We start from the raw sequence: 19696 nt of genomic DNA on the forward strand, positions 1-19696 counted from the left end.
GGAGAAGGGGACTTCCCCTTGATTTCCGATCCGATTTTCTTTATATTTTCAGGAAAGGTCAGGGATGGCGTCTAGACAAAGATCCGCCACTTTATTTTTCGATATTTGGTCGAAGAAGGGCTCCTACAGCCAATTAAACTCTATTTTGGTTAATTTTCATTATGTTTTTAGAAAGTTTTCTTAAAACTTTCTCATTCAACCGTCGAACGGAACGGACGTGTTTTTTTAATAGACGGACGTGTTTTCATCGTAATAAGTACCTACTACGAATTTCATGTGTGGTGGAATATTAAGCCACTATGAAACGAAATTCAAAGTCATATACTGGGTTGCTAATTATTGAGAATGCTTTGTCTGGCGTCTACTCACAGGTGCTGGAAAAGTTTCCCGGCCCAGTTCCTCGACACCAAGAGGCTAATTGGTATCAAGGACGATTTAAGTTAGTCGCATTTGAGGACCAGAGGTCTATAGAATGTTTTAAAGCTGCTTTGATACTAATTGGTGAAGTTTGGAAAGGTGCTGCTCTAGAGTTAGTCGAGACGAAAGACATACCGGCTAGACCAAGAGCACATGCGTGGATACCTGCAAAATCTCCTGTCCCTGAACCTATATTAAATGGACTGAAACAATGCAATCCAGATCTTCCAACATATTACTGGAAGGTTGGCCTTTTGGATGAAGTGGATCGACCAAGACGGCATGCAGTGTTTATATTGAACACTCAGTCTGTGCCACATCAAAGTCCCAGGGCCGTGTATTATATGGCTTTCATTATATCCAAATGAAGGTATATAAAATCGATCAGCTAAAGGATTCGGAAATGGAGAAGCCTCTGTCTGAATCAGAAATAAGCGGATCCTCTTGCGAAGTCGAGAGAGATACCAAAGATGCAGACATGGATAGACACCGTATGCGAGAGGAGGTTTATACAGCCTTAAAACTCACCAAAGTTGAACCTATGGTTATTGCAAGAGTCACCGAGATCTCTGAAGAGAACATTCTTGATGACTCGATTGAAACGGCTGATGTGGCGGTTGCTGAAAATCTCGATGGTCCTACGGATCCTCCAGATAAATTTTCACCATTGTAAGGCTGCATGTGCTGCCTTAAAAGTTCTCCTGATGAAAGGGGACATAGATATAGTTCTTATTCAAGAACCATATGTTTATAGAAACATAATATGTGAATTAAGTACTCCGGGGTTCAAACTATTGCAGTATACTGGTAATGATGTAAGTCGAGCCTGTATAATTGCTAAAAACGAGCTCAACTTGATTCTGCTTCCTTCAATGTGTAATACTGACACTGTCGTTGCCAGTTTAGAATTAGCCACATTCAAATATTGGGTATCTTCGGTCTACCTTTGTCACTAAAAACGGGCAACAGGTTTTGAACGTCACCTTGGCCTCGCAAGAACAGGATGAAATGATATCTGATTAGCAGATTTTAGATGAACATAGCTTCTCAGATCATCGCGACATCAGTTTCAAATTAGATGTTCATACCACCAAGACCATATTTCCGCCAAATGTTAGGAAAGCTGATTGGAAAAGGTATAAGGAATCGTTTAGTATGATGATACCGGAAATACAAGAGACAAATATGAGCACTGTGTAAGATATCGAACACGCAGTGGAGAGGATTACTAAGGCCTTCAACATCTCACTGAAAGCTGCATGCCCTACAGGGAAGCCAAGGGGGGAAAATCGACCACCATGGTGGTCTACGGAGTTAAGTAATATGAGGAAATCCTGCAGGAAGCTCTCTAACAAAGCAAAGTCCTCCAGAACTCCTGAGGATTTGGGACGCTTACAAGAAGAATCTGAGAGAATACAAGCGAGAACTGAGAAAGGCTTAGCATAACTCTTCGAATGATTACTGCAGCAGTATTGAGAATACTTCCGAGGCTTCCAGACTACGGAAGGTACTAGCATCCACTAACCCCGCTCCAGGTTTCATTAAAATATCGGAGGGCAATTGGACAACGTCCAGTGAGGAGACGCTAGAGGTACTATTGGACACACATTTTCCTGGAAATCAGACGGTCGAACCATGTTCTGGCGGTGCCACAGTGGCTCAGCGGTCGTTTCTTATCGAGGAAATTGTATCGGAATCTAGAATAAAATGGGCGTTAAATAGCTTTGGACCATTCAAATCCCCCCGAACCTGAAGGAATTACTCCGACGGAGTTACAAGCAGTGACTGACAGAATTATCCCCTAGTTGTCGGCGATATATTTTGTATTAACTGAGCATATATCCCAGGAAAGTGGAGGAAACAAAAGTCGTTTCCATACCTAAAGCGGGAAAAGCCTCTCACTCGAGTGCGAAGGATTTCCGACCAACCAGCTTATCCTCATTCCTACTTAAGACTCTGGACAGGATGATAGATATTTATCTTAGAACTAGCATCGATTCAAGTTTGCTCTCGAAACGACAGCATGGATACTCGAAGGGCAGATCTACTGAGACCGCATTACATGAACTAGTCAGCTTTATTGAAAGCTCACTATCTGTCAAAGAAAACACAATCGTGGCGTTTCTAGACATCGAAGGGGCGTTCAACAACATCCATCCGAGCTCGATATTAACCCTCTAATGCCCAATCCCGCCTTTAGGCGGTCTACTATAAAACGGGACGCCTATAGTGAAACACACTTAAAGACAACAAAAATGCTTAAAATAAGAGCAAAACTTAGTCAAAACACTACAAGAGACTTTGCAGAATACACTGAATTTTACCGTATTGATTTTGCTTGTTTCGTTCTATCACCTCTTCTTTGGAATGTTGCAATAAACAACCTTCTGGTTGCCGTAGAAAAAGAAAGGATAAAAGTGGGTGCATACGCAGATGGTGCGGCGCTAGCAGTCAGGGGAATATCCCATCCACCATCAGAGATATTATACAGAGAGCCCTCCGGAAGACTGATAAATGGGGTAAATCCTGCAAGGACAGAACTAGTCATGTACTGCAAATATCGCAAAACTCCCTCGGTTAGGCCCATTTCCTTAGGGGCTATTGAAATTCCCTTTGGTGAGTGTGCAATATACCTTGGCGTTATTTTGGACAGGAAGCTGAACTTTAAGCTTAATATTGAAGAAAGGGCGAGGGAAGCCACGGTAGCTTTGTACTCGTGCAAAATGGCAATAGGAAAAAAGTGGGGACTAAAACCGAAAATTGTGCATTGGCTATACACGGCAGTGGTTAGACCTATAATACTATATGGTGTTGTTGTCTGGTGGCCGGCACTTCACCAGCCGACAAGTTTAGACAAAGTTCAGCGTATGACGTGCTTGTGTATCTCAGGCGCATTCAGCAAGACAAGACCACAGTCCCTTAATGCCATGCTGCATATATTGCCTTTAGACATTTTGGCCAAACAATCAGCTGCAACAACGGCTGTGCGGTTGCGCGAGCTATCGCTGTGGTCGGAAAAGAGTTACGGTCACACTTCGGTCCTCAAAATAATGTCAGATGTGCCTAACGTAGCGGATTATACTTTGGCGAGACCACTTTTCGACAAAAAGTTTGAAACTCTAATTCCCAACAGTTAGGTGTGGTGTACACAGACCCCGGGGAATAAAAGATATACAGATTTCTATACTGATACCGGGGAATAAACGATATACAGATTTCTATATTCGAAGATCTGGAAATTCGAATAGCGAAAAGATTACCTAATCATTCAATCAATTGTAGTGTTTTTCAGACTGAAATATTGGCAATAAGAGAGGTGGTGAATTGGCTGAGAAGTATTGTTCCAAAAAATGTGGGCATTAATATATACTCAGACAGTCAACCTGCAAAAAAATCCTTGGACTCTGTGTTCCTTAACTCGAAAACGGCCATCGAGTGCCGCAAATCTCTCAATGAGATTGCTGAGCAGCACAATATTCACCTAATATGGATGCCTGGCCATAGGAACATACTGGGTAACTGCGAAGCGGATGAGTTGGCAAGGCTAGGGACTACCTTACATATTCCAGCGGAACTAGAATCTGTTGGTATGCCCCTGCAAGCTCATACTGCGTGAGAAAGCTGTTATGATGACAAATGTTCGATGGGTTGTAACGACACCAAGCAAATATAGCCAGATATCACTCCTGATATCTGTTATAACGGGTCGCTGCCTGATAGGCGATTTTGCAAAAACTATTGGCGCGAAGTATAATGACTATTGTATGTGCTGTCATGATGCGGAGAAAAATGAATCAATTAAACATCTCTTTTGTGAGTGTCCTGCATTTTGTGTAAGGCGTAAGGAAATTTTAGGGGCATATAGCTTTAGATAACTGGCGGACCTGGAAAACGTTAACTTAAGCAGTCCGCTAATGTTTTTGGAACAATCTGGTTGGTTCAACAGAAGAAAATAATCGAAAAGGTTTAGCGGTTGAAACTAAAAGTGCCCATATATAATAGGTACTTTCAGTTAATGTGGTATCACAATGGAATGAATAGTCTAAGTGAGCCTGGAACTTAACATAATCGGGCTTCCACTTTAACCTAACCTAACCTACCCTTGACATTAATAGATTTTTGCCTACATTAGCTAAATTAACTTAAAAATGGGGAAAAATTACACACAAATGAATCATAACTATTTACTAAGTCTGTATTGCCTACAAAATAGTTCAGAGTTTCTCAAGATTTGTAAACTTTACCACATATACGCCCATCTTGCAGTTCATATGGCACTAAAGGCATTTTTAATTTTGAGCTCAATTTTTTCATTCAAACTACAAAACTAATCTTTATAAAATAACAAGTATATACGGCCGTAAATTCGGCCAGGCCGAATCTTATGTATCCTTCACCATGGATTGCGTAGAAACTTCTACGAAAGACTGTCATCCACAATGTAATTACTTGGATTGTGGTAATACTTACCAATGGCAAGGTATCTTAAAACTTCTTAACATCGTTTTCTTAATTGTGAGTTAGTCCATACGTGGTATATATTAGACAAAAAAGGTATGTGTAGGTAAGTCTACAAATAATTAGGTATCGATATGGACTTTTGCACGGTAAGTGGAGAGCCAGAATTGAAATATGGGGGTCGCTTATATGGGGGCTATATACAATTATGAACTTGATCTGGACCAATTTTTGTGTGATTGATGATCGATTTATCTGAGGGCTATATATAACTATAGACCGATATGGACCTAGATAGCATGGTTGTTAACGGCCATATACTAGCACAATATATCAAATTTCAACTGACTCGGATGAAATTTGCTCCACCAAATCTCGGGATCGGTTTATATGGGGGCTATATATAATTATGGACTGATATGAATACCTGCATGGTTGTTAGAGACCATATAGTAACACCACGTACTATACTTCAACCAGATTGGATGAATTTTGTTTAGCACCGGAGGTCAAATCTGGGGATCGGTTTATATGGGGGCTATATATAATTATGGACCGATTTCGACCAATTTTTGCATGGGTGTTAGAGACCATATACTAACATCAGGTACCAAATTTCAACCGAATCGGATGAATTTTGCTCTTCGAAGGGAATCCGGAGGTCAAATCTGGGGATCGGTTTATATGGGGGCTATATATATTTATGGACCGATAGGGACCAATTCCTGCATGGGTGTTAGAGACCATATACCAACACCATGTACCAAATTTAAGACGGATCGGATGAAATTTGCTTCGTTTTGAGGCTCCGCAATCCAAATCTGGGGGTCCGTGTATAATCCCAGCAAAAAAAGGATCGCCAAAAAAGTAGTGAAAATGTTCTTTTTGGATCCGGAAGTTGTGCAAAATTGGCGCAGAAGCAATGATTGTAACATGGGCCTGTCATAGGACGGATGTCCACCATTTCAACAGCCGTTGCACTGAATTGGCATCACTTCTTAAGGTGTGATGCGAATCCAGTGATTTGGATGTGAATAAAGAAATTTTGTGATATTTTCACTAATAAATAAATTGAATTTTTTTTAATGATTTTTAATGCATTATAACGCTTGTCCGGAACGTTTGACATCAAATATTTTGAAAAATTTGCAATTTTTCTAGAAATGATTTAGAATTTTTTTCGGCAAAATTTAAATAATTTGCACTATTTTATTAATTATACCCTTCATCGCTACTGTGGTACAGGGTATAATAAGTTTGTGCATTTGTATGTAACGCCAAGAAGGAGTAATCATAGACCAACCTTTTAGTATACGGATCGGCTTAGAATTAAATTCTGAGTCGATTTAGCGATGTCCGTCTGTCTGTCTGTCCGTCTGTCTGTCTGTTGATGTATTTTTGTGTGCAAAGACAGCTCGCAGTTTTAGTCCGATTGTCCTAAAAATTGGTATAGGGTCCTGTTTCGGCTCAACGACGATCCCTATTGATTTTGGAAAAAATCGGTTCAGATTTAGATATAGCTGCCATATATATTTTTCACCGATCTGGTCATAATTGGCGTGTATATCAACCGATCTTCCTCAAATTCCGTACATCCGAATATTTGATGAGTCTCGAAAAACTTGCAAAATATCATATAAATCGGTTCAGATTTAGATATAGCTCCCATATATAGCTTTCGCCCGATTTACACTCATTTGCCCACAGAGGCCAATTTTTTGCTTCGATTTAGTTGAAATTTTGCATAGGGAGTAGAATTAGCATTATAGCTATGCGTGTCAAATTTGGTGGAAATCGGTTCATATTTAGATATAGCTCCCATATATAGCTTTCGCCCGATTTACGCTCAAATGACCACAGAGGCCAATTTTTTGCTCCGATTTCGTTGAAATTTTGCACAGGGCGTAGAATTAGCATTGTAGCTATGTGTGCTAAATTTGGTTGAAATCGGTTCAGATTTAGATATAGCTCCCATATATAGCTTTCGCCCGATTTACACTCATATGACCACAGAGGCCAATCTTTTACTCCGATTTAACTGAAATTTTGCACAGGGAGTAGAATTAGCATTGTAGCTATGCGTGCCAAATTTGGTTGAAATCGGTTCAGATTTAGATATATCTCCCATATATAGCTTTCGCCCGATTTACACTCATATGACCACAGAGGCCAATTTTTTGCTCCGATTTAGTTGAAATTTTGCACAGGGAGTAGACTTAGCATTGTAACTATGCGTGCCAAATTAGGTTGAAATCGGTTCAGTTTTAGATATAGCTCCCATATATATTTTTCTGATTTGGACAAAAATTGTCAAAATACCAACATTTTCCTTATAAAATTGCTACTGCTTAGTCGAAAAGTTGTAAAAATTACTGTAATTTTATTAAAGTTCTAATACATATATATCGAGCAATAAATCATAAATAAACTTTTGCGAAATTTCCTTAAAATTGCTTCAGATTTCAATGTTTCCCATATTTTTTTTTACCAACATTGTGTTCCACCCTAGTCCATTAGCCGACTTAAATTTTGAGTCTATAGATTTTGTAGAAGTCTATCAAATTCTGTCCAGATCGAGTGATATTTAAATGTATGTATTTGGGACAAACCTTTATATATAGCCCCTAACACATTTGACGGATGTGATATGGAAACGAAAATTTAGATCTACAAAGTGGTGCAGGGTATAATATAGTCGGCCCCGCCCGACTTTAGGCTTTCCTTACTTGTTTTTAATAAGTTTTTAACCCATTTGAAACAATAAAATTTTAAATTTTCCATTAAAAATATTAAAAAAGCAAGTTATACAGAGTTGACTCAAATAAACGTCCTGTGCAGTTAAAATAAAGAACATCTTTGGAAGTGCTTTTAATGTTGTGCCTTAAGAAGAACTTCCAAATTTTTTTGCTGATATATTAATATTGTTAATATGGAATACCTGATTTTTTAATATGTGGCCGGGAACATTCTTTTCCTCTGTTGGTTAAGCTACACTTGTAGTTTAGTCAATGCATGGTTTTAAGCTGAAATAAAAAAACAACAACAATTTTCTAAAATTAATTTAATTTTTCTAGAATTATCCAAAAGTTTGCTTTCTGGTTAGTTCACTGGTTTTTGAGTGTATATTCGGACTTCACCATGACCTTTTTGAGAGCAATATTATGATGTGTTACCAACGGAAGAACAAATTTAGTATACACCTATCCTATGGCCGAAGGTATAAAAAATTAAAAAAATATTATATAAAATTAAATTATATTATTAAGGTGAGGTAAACTTTCTCATATTGGGGAAATTTTAACTAAAACATAATATGAACTCAAATCAAGTTAAATTGGCTTAAGTGCCCTGGTGAGTTGACTGTTTTTGGAGTGCGAATCTTCTTGCTTAGAAATACAAACGTTCTCTCTCCCCTCTCTCTCGCTCTCTCTCTCTCTGTCTTTTGTTATACAGAATCCTCCAAACCTTCAATTAATTTCAATGCCTTCCACAAAACTCCAATTTCATGGAAGACAAACGGTGAAAGTAAATCCGCTGCATGATTGTAACCCCTTGCCTACCTACAACCCCTTTCGATTAAAGCTCTCTAAATTCCTTTATATTCCATAGGACTCTTTGGTTTTGCAGCAGCAACAACAACCGGGTTCATACTAAATTGGTCTTTGTTGGCATTGTAGCCTCGAATGCCTAATAAAATATCCACGATTGCAATCATTGATCCATTTTTATCGCCAAACATTACGAAAAAAAACCTTCCAAAAAAAGAACGAAAACAAACTTAATCATTGAAACGTGTTTGCAGCAAATACCAAACTGAACCACCAATGTTGCAAAAAAAAAAAATAAAAAAAACATAACGTACGTGTACTATATAATGAAATTTAAACAAGAAAATACCAAACCAACTCCAAACACGAAAAAACATGGCCCTTGCAATCCTTGAAAAATCTTGGGATTTTGAATTAAATAACAGAAAACCCCCACCCAATTTGCTGTGAGCGTGTAGATGTAAACAACAGTCAGTGTTGAAAGGAGTATTTTCGAGAGCGAAAAAATGAATGGGAGGCAAAACTCACATAAAAAATTGGATATAATAACGAAATTGGAAATAAATTGTAGAAAAAAAAAATAAAATTGAATCAAATTCACAAACATCTCACAAACGCCAAATACCAGACTACAAAAAGAAGTCCTAGGTCGAAGTGTCCAGGCGGTGGGTTTGGATCGAAGGGGATGTGTGTGTGTGTAGTTTACCACATTTTAATACTCCAAACACTGAGACTAGACTACTAGACTTGATGTCGATTCGCTACAAGGATCAAAGGACCATTGTACTCTTCACAATGTGGGATACGGAAGGCATAGTCATCCATAGCTTGCTGTAATCCATTGACAATCGAATATGTTCTAGTAAACAAATACAAAATAGTAACCATGGCCAATTGGTATGATCGGCTATCAATAGACAATTTTGCAATTTTCGAGACACATAGTGAAGCATTTCAAAATATATTTCCATATTCCCCGTCATAGAATGGGGTGTATACCGGCGTTGGCAGAATAGTTTTACAAAAACCGCTAGATTTCCCCAAAAAAAAAAAAAAATCTTAACAAGTATATACGGCCGTAAGTTCGGCCAGGCCGAAGCTTATGTACCCTCCATCATGGATTGCGTAGAAACTTCTTCTAAACACTGCCATCCACAATCGAATTACTTAAGTTGCGGTAACGCTTGCCGATGGCAAGGCATCTTAAAACCTCCTAACACCATCTTCTCAATTGTATGACAAAATTTTCTATAGAAAGAAAATTTTAACGAAATTTTCTATAGAGATAAACTTTTGACAAAATTTTCTATAGAAATAAAATCTTGGTAGATTATTTTTGGCTCGAGTGGCAACCATGATTATGAAGCGAATAAAATTTGAACAATATTTTCTATACACGCAAAAAAATAATTCTTTCCTCCCAAACGAAATTTTAGACAAACAAAGTTCGTTTCTCATTTGCTTTTCGCTGTAAGGAAGTGTATTTGGAAGAAAAGTATATACTTTTTGTGATAAACGTTTATTCTTTTCCAGGATGTAAAAACAATTTCATAAATTTCATAAAAACATTATTTTCTTGCTAATTGCATTGTCCCTCACATCTTTCTCACATCCACGAGGATTTTTAGTTCTTAACACCTTTTTCTGTAATACCAACAATGTAGAAGAAATTATACGATTTTATAAATCTTTAAATTTTTTTTTACCTTTCGCCTGGACGGAGAATCGAACCGCGGACCATGCACATTGTAAGCCAACACACTAACCACTGAGCTATGTACCTGTTATGGTCATCAATAGATAAATATCCATATAAGTTATATTTATATAGCATAGCTTGCGGCGCCCACGAACCTAATAAACAAAGTTTATTTACCGGAAAAAACATTTAGTTTGGCACCGTGGAGCAGTGGTAGCTACGTCCGACTCTCATGCCAAGGGTCGTGGGTTCGATCCCTGCTTCGGTCAAAGTTTTTTTTTTGCTTTTGTTTTTTTTTTACATATATTCCAGATATATTCGGAAGATTCCGAAAAAATTTTCAACATTACATTGTACTATATTAAATTTTGAACTGTAAAATGTGTCTTATTAAAGACCTAAAGTCAGAAAAGAACAGTGTTTGATATAAACGAAATGGACTGTGTTGTTATTTCAAAAATAACTTTTTTTATTGAAAAAATAAAAATTTTGTAACAAACGAATTTTTTTGGTGATAAAAGTTTAAAATTTTCGAAGCAATTCAAAAAACTCTAACAAAAGAAAAACGTTTTCGGTACACGTTTTCCAAACGTTTTTTTTCTTTGCGTGTAGAAATAAAATTTTGACAAAATTTTCTATAGAAATAAAATTTTGACAAAATTTTCTATAGAAATAAAATTTTGACAATGATTAAAATTTTATTATGAACCGAATAATATTTTAACAAAATTTTATCTAGAAATAAAATTTTGACAAAATTTTCTATAGAAATAAAATTTTAACAAAATTTTCTATAGAAAAAAATTTTGGTAGATTATTTTTGGCTCTAGTGGCAACCATGATTATGGACCGATATGGACCAATTTTTGTGTGATTGGACCAATTTTGGTATGGTTGTTAGCGACCATCTACTAACACCACGTTCCTAATTTGAACCGGATCGGATGAATTTTGCTCCTCCAAGAAGCTCCGGAGGTCAAATCTGGAGAACGCTTTATATGGGGGCTATATATAATTATGGACCGATATGGACCAATTCTGGCACGGTTGTTAAAGATCATATACTAACACCATGTTCCAAATTACAACCGGATTGGATGAAATTTGCTTCTCTTGGAGGCTTCGCAAGCCAAATCTGGGGTTCGTTTTATATGGGGGCTATATATAATTATGAACCGATATGGACCAATTTTTGCATGGTTGTTAGCGACCATATACCAATACCATGTACCAAATTTGAGCCGGATCGGATGCAATTTGCTTCTCTTTGAGGCTTTGCAAGCCAAATCTGGAGATCGGTTTATATGGGGGCTATATATAATTATGAACCGATGTGGACCAATTTTTGCATGGTTGTTAGCGACCATATACCAATACCATGTACCAAATTTCAGCCGGATCGGATGCAATTTGCTTCTCTTTGAGGCTTTGCAAGCCAAATCTGGAGATCGGTTTATATGGGGGCTATATATAATTATGAACCGATGTGGACCAATTTTTGCATGGTTGTTAGGGAGCCACCGTGGTGCAATGGTTAGCATGCCCGCCTTGCATACACAAGGTCGTGGGTTCGATTCCTGCTACGACCGAACACCAAAAAGTTTTTCAGCGGTGGATTATCCCACCTCAGTAATGCTGGTGACATTTCTGAGGGTTTCAAAGCTTCTCTAAGTGGTTTCACTGGAATGTGGAACGCCGTTCGGACTCGGCTATAAAAAGGAGGTCCCTTGTCATTGAGCTTAACATGGAATCGGGCAGCACTCAGTGATAAGAGAGAAGTTCACCACTGTGGTATCACAATGGACTGAATAGTCTAAGTGAGCCTGATACATCGGGCTGCCACATAACCTAACCTAACCTAACCTAGAGACCATATACCAACACCATATACCAAATTTCAGCCGGATCGGATGAAATATGCTTCTGTTAGAGGCTCCGCAAGCCAAATCTGGGGATCGGTTTATATGGGGGCTATATATAATTAAGGACCGATATGGACCAATTTTTGCATGGTTGTTAGAGACCATATACCAACATCATGTACCAAATTTCAGCCGGATCGGATGAAATTTGCTTCTCTTTTAGGCTCCGCAAGCCAAATCTGGGGATCGGCTTAAATGGGGGGCTATATACAATTATGGACCGATGTGGACCAATTTTTGCACGGTTATTAGAGACCATATACCAACACCATGTACTAAATTTCAGCCGGATCGGATGAAATATGCTTCTCTTAGAGGCTCCACAAGCCAAATCTGGGGATCGGTTTATATGGGGGCTATATATAATTATGGACCGATATGGACCAATTTTTGCATGGTTGTTAGAGACCATATACCAACATCATATACCAAATTTCAGCCGGATCGGATGAAATTTGCTTCTCTTTTAGGCTCCGCAAGCCAAATCTGGGGATCGGTTTATATGGGGGCTATATATAATTATGGACCGATGTGGACCAATTTTTGCATGGTTGGTAGAGACCGTATAATAACAGCATGTACCAAATTTCAGCCGGATCGGATGAAATTTGCTTCTCTTAGAGCAATCGCAAGCCAAATTTGGGGGTCCGTTTATATGGGGGCTATACGTAAAAGTGGACCGATATGGACCAATTTTCGCAAGGTTGTTAGAGACCATATACCAACACCATGTACCAAATTTCAGCCTGATCGGATGAAATTTGCTTATTTTAGAGCAATCGCAAGCCAAATTTGGGGGTCCGTTAATATGGGGGCTATACGTAAAAGTGGACCGATATGGACCAATTTTTGCATGGTTGTTAGAGACCATATACCAACATAATATACCAAATTTCAGCCGGATCGGATGAAATATGCTTCTGTTAGAGGCTCTACAAGCCAAATCTGAGGGTCCCTTTATATGGGGGCTATACGTAAAGGTGGACCGATATGGCCCATTTTCAATACCATCCGACCTACATGGATAACAACTACTTGTGCCAAGTTTCAAGTCGATAGCTTGTTTCGTTCGGAAGTTAGCGTGCTTTCAACAGACGGACGGACGGACGGACGGACGGACAAGCTTAGATCGACTCAGAATCTCACCACGACCCAGAATATATATACTTTATGGGGTCTTAGAGCAATATTTCGATGTGTTACAAACGGAATGACAAAGTTAATATATCCCCATCCTATGATGGAGGGTATAAAAAGATCAGACAATGTTAAATATTTTTTTTAACCAAAAGTCATATTTTTATTGACTTATAATTGAAATTATAATCTGTATTTAACGTATACATTCACTTAGAGGCCATCAACTAACACTACGCACCCAATTTTAATCGGATCGGATTAAATTTGCACTTCCAGTAAGTTCCGGAAATCAAACCTGATGATCGCTATATATGCGGGCTATACATAATTACACTGGTAGAAAAAGTTTCGTTATATTAATGAAATGTGTCATTAAAATTGAGCCAATGAAACAAATTCATTGATATAACGAAATTTTTCGTTATTATAACGAATTTTCTGTTAGTCAACGAAACGTTTCGTACTATTAACGAACATTTTCATTGTCTTAATGAAAATGTTTCGTTGTATCAATGAAAATTTTTCGTTGGCTCAATTATAATGAAATTTTCTTTGTGTGTAGGACTAATTTTTGCACGAGGCCATAGACTAAGTCCACGTACCAAATTTCATTCGGATTGGATAAAACCCTTCTGTATCTAACAACCATGCAAAAATCGGTCTACATCGGTCCATAATTATATATAGCCCCTATATAAAACGATCCCCCGATTTGGCTTGCGGAGCCTCTAAGAGAAGCAAATTTCATCCGATCCGTCTGAAATTTGGTACATGGTGTTAGTATATGGTCTCTAACAACCATGCAAAAATTGGTTCACATCGGTCCATAGTTATATATAGCCCCCATATAAACCGATCCCCCGATTTGGCTTGGGGAGCCTCTAAGAGAAGCAAATTTTATCCGATCCGTCTGAAATTTGGTACATGGTGTTAGTATATGGTCTCTAATAACCATGCAAAAATTGGTCCACATCGGTCCATAACTATATATAGCCCCCATATAAACCGATCCCCCGATTTGGCTCGCGGAGCATCTAAGAGAAGCAAATTTTATCCGATCCGGCTGCAATTTGGTACATGGTGTTAGTATATGGTCTCTAACAACCATGCAAAAATTGGTCCATATCAGTTCACTTTTACGTATAGCCCCCATATAAACGGACCCCCAAATTTGGCTTGCGATTGCTCTAAGAGAAGCAAATTTCATTCGATCCGGCTGAAATTCGGTACATGGTGTTAGTATATGGTCTCTAATAACCATGCAAAAATTCGTCCACATCGGTCCATAACTATATATAGCCCCCATATAAACCGATCCCCCGATTTGGCTCGCGGAGCATCTAAGAGAAGCAAATTTTATCCGATCCGGCTGCAATTTGGTACATGGTGTTAGTATATGGTCTCTAACAACCATGCAAAAATTGGTCCATATCAGTTCACTTTTACGTATAGCCCCCATATAAACGGACCCCCAAATTTGGCTTGCGATTGCTCTAAGAGAAGCAAATTTCATTCGATCCGGCTGAAATTCGGTACATGGTGTTAGTATATGGTCTCTAATAACCATGCAAAAATTGGTCCACATCGGTCCATAATTATATATAGCCCCCATATAAGCCGATCCCCCGATTTGGCTTGCGGAGCCTCAAAGAGAAGCAAATTTCATCCGATCCGGCTGAAATTTAGTACATGATGTTGGTATATGGTCTCTAACAACCATGCTAAATTGGTCCACATCGGTCCATAATTATATATAGACCCCATATAAACCGATCCCCCGATTTGGCTCGCGGAGCATCTAAGAGAAGCAAATTTTATCCGATCCGGCTGAAATTTGGTACATGGTGTTAGTATATGATCTCTAATGAGCATGCAAAAATTGGTCCACATCGTTCCATAATTATATATGTTATAGCCCCCATATAAACCGATCACCAGATTTGAACTCCGGAGCCTCTTGGAAGATCAAAATTCATCTGATTCAGTTGAAATTTGGTACGTTGTGTTAATATATGGAATTGGTTCATATCAGTCCATAATTATATATAGCCCCCAAATAACCCGATCACCAGATTTGACCTCCGGTGCATTTTGGAGAAGCAAAATTCATCCGATCTGGTTGAAAATTGGTACGTGGTGGTAGTATATGACACTTAACAACCATGCCAAAAGTGGTCCATATTGGTCCATAAACATATATAACACCCATATAAACCGATCCCGAGATTTGATTTTGGAAAGACAAAATCTTTGGATCCAAGTAAATTTCTTTTTGGACTGTGTGTGGGGGCTTTGTGTAAATCTGAGCTGATTTTGATCAAATTTGACACACAGTGCTGAAATGTTAATTGTACTCCCTGTGCAAAATTTCACGCAAATCGGAGCTAAATTTTTAACTACGGTGGTTATATCTAAATCTAATCTGATTTTCACCACATTTGGCACTCTATACGAGACTATCAGTTGTACTCCTTGTGCAAAATTTAAAGCAAATCACAGCGAGAATATCGCTTCTGGGGACATATAAGATGCATATAGGGCGAATGGCTGCTATATCTAAACCTGAACCGATTTCTCCCAAAATCAATAGCGTTCTATTTTAACTCAAAATACAAATCTATGCCAAATTTGAAATCCATTGGACTGAAATCCATAAGACCTAGACTTTGATTTGTCAGAAAAATGGTAGATTTTGACTGTTTGGTCCATTTACAGATATTGCAAAATATTCCCCTCCAACTAAAAGGTACTTCAAAAATTTCCTATAGAAACAAAATTTTGACAAAATTATCTAAAGAAATAAAATTTTGAAAAAATTTTCTATAGAAATAAAATTTTGAAAAAATTTTCTATAGAAATAAATTTTTGACAAAATTTTCTATAGAAATAAAATTTTGACAAAATTTTCTATAGAAATAAAATGTTGACAAAATTTTCTATAAAAATAAAATTTTGACACCATTTTCTATAGATATAAAATTTTGATAAAATTTTCTATAGAAATAAAATTTTGACAAAATTTTCTAAAGAAATAAAATTTTGACACCATTTTCTATAGATATAAAATTTTGACAAAATTATCTAAAGAAATAAAATTTTGACAAAATTTTCTGTAGAAATAAAATTTTGACAACATTTTCTACAGAAATAAAATGTTGACAAAAATTTTCTATAGAAATAAAATGTTGACAAAATTTTCTATAGAAATAAATTGTTGACAAAATTTTCTAAAGAAATGAAATTTTGCCAAAATTTTCTATAGAAATAACATTTTGACAAAATTTTCTATAGAAATACAATTTTGAAAAAATTTTCTAAAGAAATAAAATTTTGACACCATTTTCTATAGAAATAAAATTTTGACAAAATTTTCTATAGAAATAAAATTTCGACAATATGTTCTATAGAAATGAAATTTTAGAACATTTTCTACAGAAATAAAATGTTGACAAAAACTTTCTATAGAAATCAATTGTTGACAAAATTTTCTATAGGAATAACATTTTGACAAAGTTTTCCATAGAAATAAAATTTTGACAAAATTTTCTACAGAAATGAAATTTTGTATAGAAATAGAATTTTGACAAAATTTTGTATAGAAATAAAATTTTGACAAAATTTTCTATAGAAATATAATTTTGACACCATTTTCTATAGAAATTAAATTGTTGACAACATTTTCTATAGAAATAAAATTTTGACAAAATTTTCTATAGAAATAAAATTTTGACAAATTTTTCTAAAGAAATAAAATTTTGACAAAATTTTCTATAGAAATAAAATTTTGACACCATTTTCTATAGAATTTAAATTGTTGACAAAATTTTCTATAGAAATAACATTTTGACACCATTTTCTATAAAAATTAAATTTTGACAAAATTTTCTAAAAAAATAAGATTTTGACAAAATTTTCTATAGAAATAAAATTTTGACACCATTTTCTATAGATATAAAATTTTGACACCATTTTCTATAGATATAAAATTTTGACAAAATTATCTAAAGAAATACAATTTTAACCAAATTTTCTACAGAAATAAAATTTTGTGTAGAAATAAAATTTTGACAAAATTTTGTATAGAAATAAAATTTGACAAAATTTTCTATAGAAATAAAATTTTGACAAAATTTTCTATAGAAATAAAATTTTGACAAAATTTTCTATAGAAATAAAATTTTTTGATGACAGTCTCTAGTAGAGCTTTCTACGCAATCCATGGTGTAGTATACATAAAATTCTGCCTAGCCGATCCTTCGGCCGTTTATACTTGTCTTCTATTCGATCTTAATTTATAACCATGACCTCGTATTGAGAGGCTTTATTTTAACAATGACCCTGTTGCATGTTAGTGAATTCTTTGGATTTCATCTCTATTTCAACTCTCGGAATAGAATAGAAACGTGCAACTAACAAAATCATTGCAATTTTGTCAGTAGCAGAAAGAGACGTAGAAGCAACAGCGATAGCAATTTTATGCTTCCAAAGGCATGAAAAGCCTTTGTTCGTGTCTATTTCACGTTACTTGCTATCGGGACGTTTTGTTAGTCAGTGCAAGCTATGATGACTAAAATAGGAATATAAGCGCACGTATTTTTTAAGAGTTCTATATGCACATATGCCATAGACACACACACACATACATGAACACATGTTAAAAATAGAAAACAAACCAAATCGAAACCAAAATCCAATCAGAGAAACATATGTTTTTGGCGGAGAGTAGTAGAGTGTATGAAGTGGTACTTATTACTTAAGGCTGTAAGAGATTCAGAAAAACACTAAATTTTTTAATAGTTGAAAGGAATTAAATTAAAGGCCATTTGTTTATTTAAAAGGTTACTGTCGGAAAGATTACTGTGAATGTCTTATATTTTGAAATAATATTGGTAATTCTGCGTTGCTGAAGGTCGTTTGCACCAGATGTATTTGGAAAGGCTTCACGCAAAATTTTCCACGTTGTTGAGTAACAGAAGCCCAAATACTGCCAACGACTGCGAATCGATAAAAGTCATGGGTTCAATCTCAAAATTCAGCAGTGGATTATCCTCTCCCAGAAATGCTGGTGACATTTCTTAATGTGGCAAACCTTCTCTAAGTGGTTTAAGCGTAATGTTATACGTTGTTCCGACTTGGAGGAAGTCCCTTGTCATTGAAATAAATATTATTTCGGAGGGAACTGTTGAAAGGTTATTAGAAGGCCTACACCAAAATCATGTACATAATTTCAATAGGAACGGATGATATTTATTCTCTGAAAATCATGAGGCTATACCTTACGGATCTCCGACGTATATCCCAGCTGCAATTTGGATATGAATAACAATTATTTGTGTCAAGTGTTTAAGCCGAAAGTGAGTTTCTTTCGGAAGTTAGTCTAATTTCAACAGACGGACGGACATCGATAGATCGATTCAGAATCTTACCACGACCAAGAATATAAAAGATGGCTGATATGTCACAATACCAAATACAGCGGCATGTTTTTTTTTTATTTTTATACCCTTAAACCCAGGTTTGGCTTGCGAACACGGTTGCCATAGTTGGTAGAATTCTACCAAAAGATTTTTACTGTTTGGTAGGTTGTTAGAATTATTAATGTTATGGTAGAGAAATATTTTGTAAATATATTTCTCTTCAACTATTAGGTACTTAAATTTGCTACATAAATAAATAAAATAAAATAAATAAATTTTAAACAAAGTTTCATTGAAAATAAAATTTTGAACAAATTTTCTACAGAATAAAAATTTTGGCCAAATAGAAAAAAAAATTTACAGACAAACTATTCTATCGAAATAAAATGTGGACAAAATGTATTTTATACCCTCCACCATAGGATGGGGGTATATTAACTTTGTCATTCCGTTTGTAACACATCGAAATATTGCTCAAAGACCCCATAAAGTATATATATTCTGGGTCGTGATGAAATTCTGAGTCGATCTGAGCATGTCCGTCCGTCCGTCTGTTGAAATCACGCTAACTTCCGAACGAAAAAAGCTATCGACTTGAAACTTGACACAAGTAGTTGATATTAATGTAGGTCGGACAGTATTGCAAATGGGCCATATCGGTCCACTTTTACGTATAGCCCCCATATAAACGGACCCCCAAATTTGGCTTGAGATTGTTCTAAGAGAAGCAAATTTAATCCGATCCGGCTGAAATTTGGTACATGATGTTAGTATATGGCCTCTAATAACCATGCAAAAATTGGTCCATATCGGTTCACTTTTACGTATAGCCCCCATATAAACGGACCCCCCAATTTGGCTTGCGATTGCTCTAAGAGAAGCAAAATTCATCCGATCCGGCTGAAATTTGGTACATGGTGTTAGTATATGGTCTCTAACAACCATCCAAAAATTGGTCCACATCGGTCCATAATTATATATAGCCCCCATATAAACCGATCTCCCGATTTGGCTTGCGACGCCTCTAAGAGAAGCACATTTCATCCGATCCGTCTGAAATTTGGTACATGGTGTTGGTATATGTTCTCTAATGAC

The sequence above is a fragment of the Haematobia irritans genome, chromosome 4 (assembly GCF_050003625.1).
Source record: "Haematobia irritans isolate KBUSLIRL chromosome 4, ASM5000362v1, whole genome shotgun sequence".
Taxonomy (NCBI): Eukaryota; Metazoa; Arthropoda; class Insecta; order Diptera; family Muscidae; genus Haematobia; species Haematobia irritans.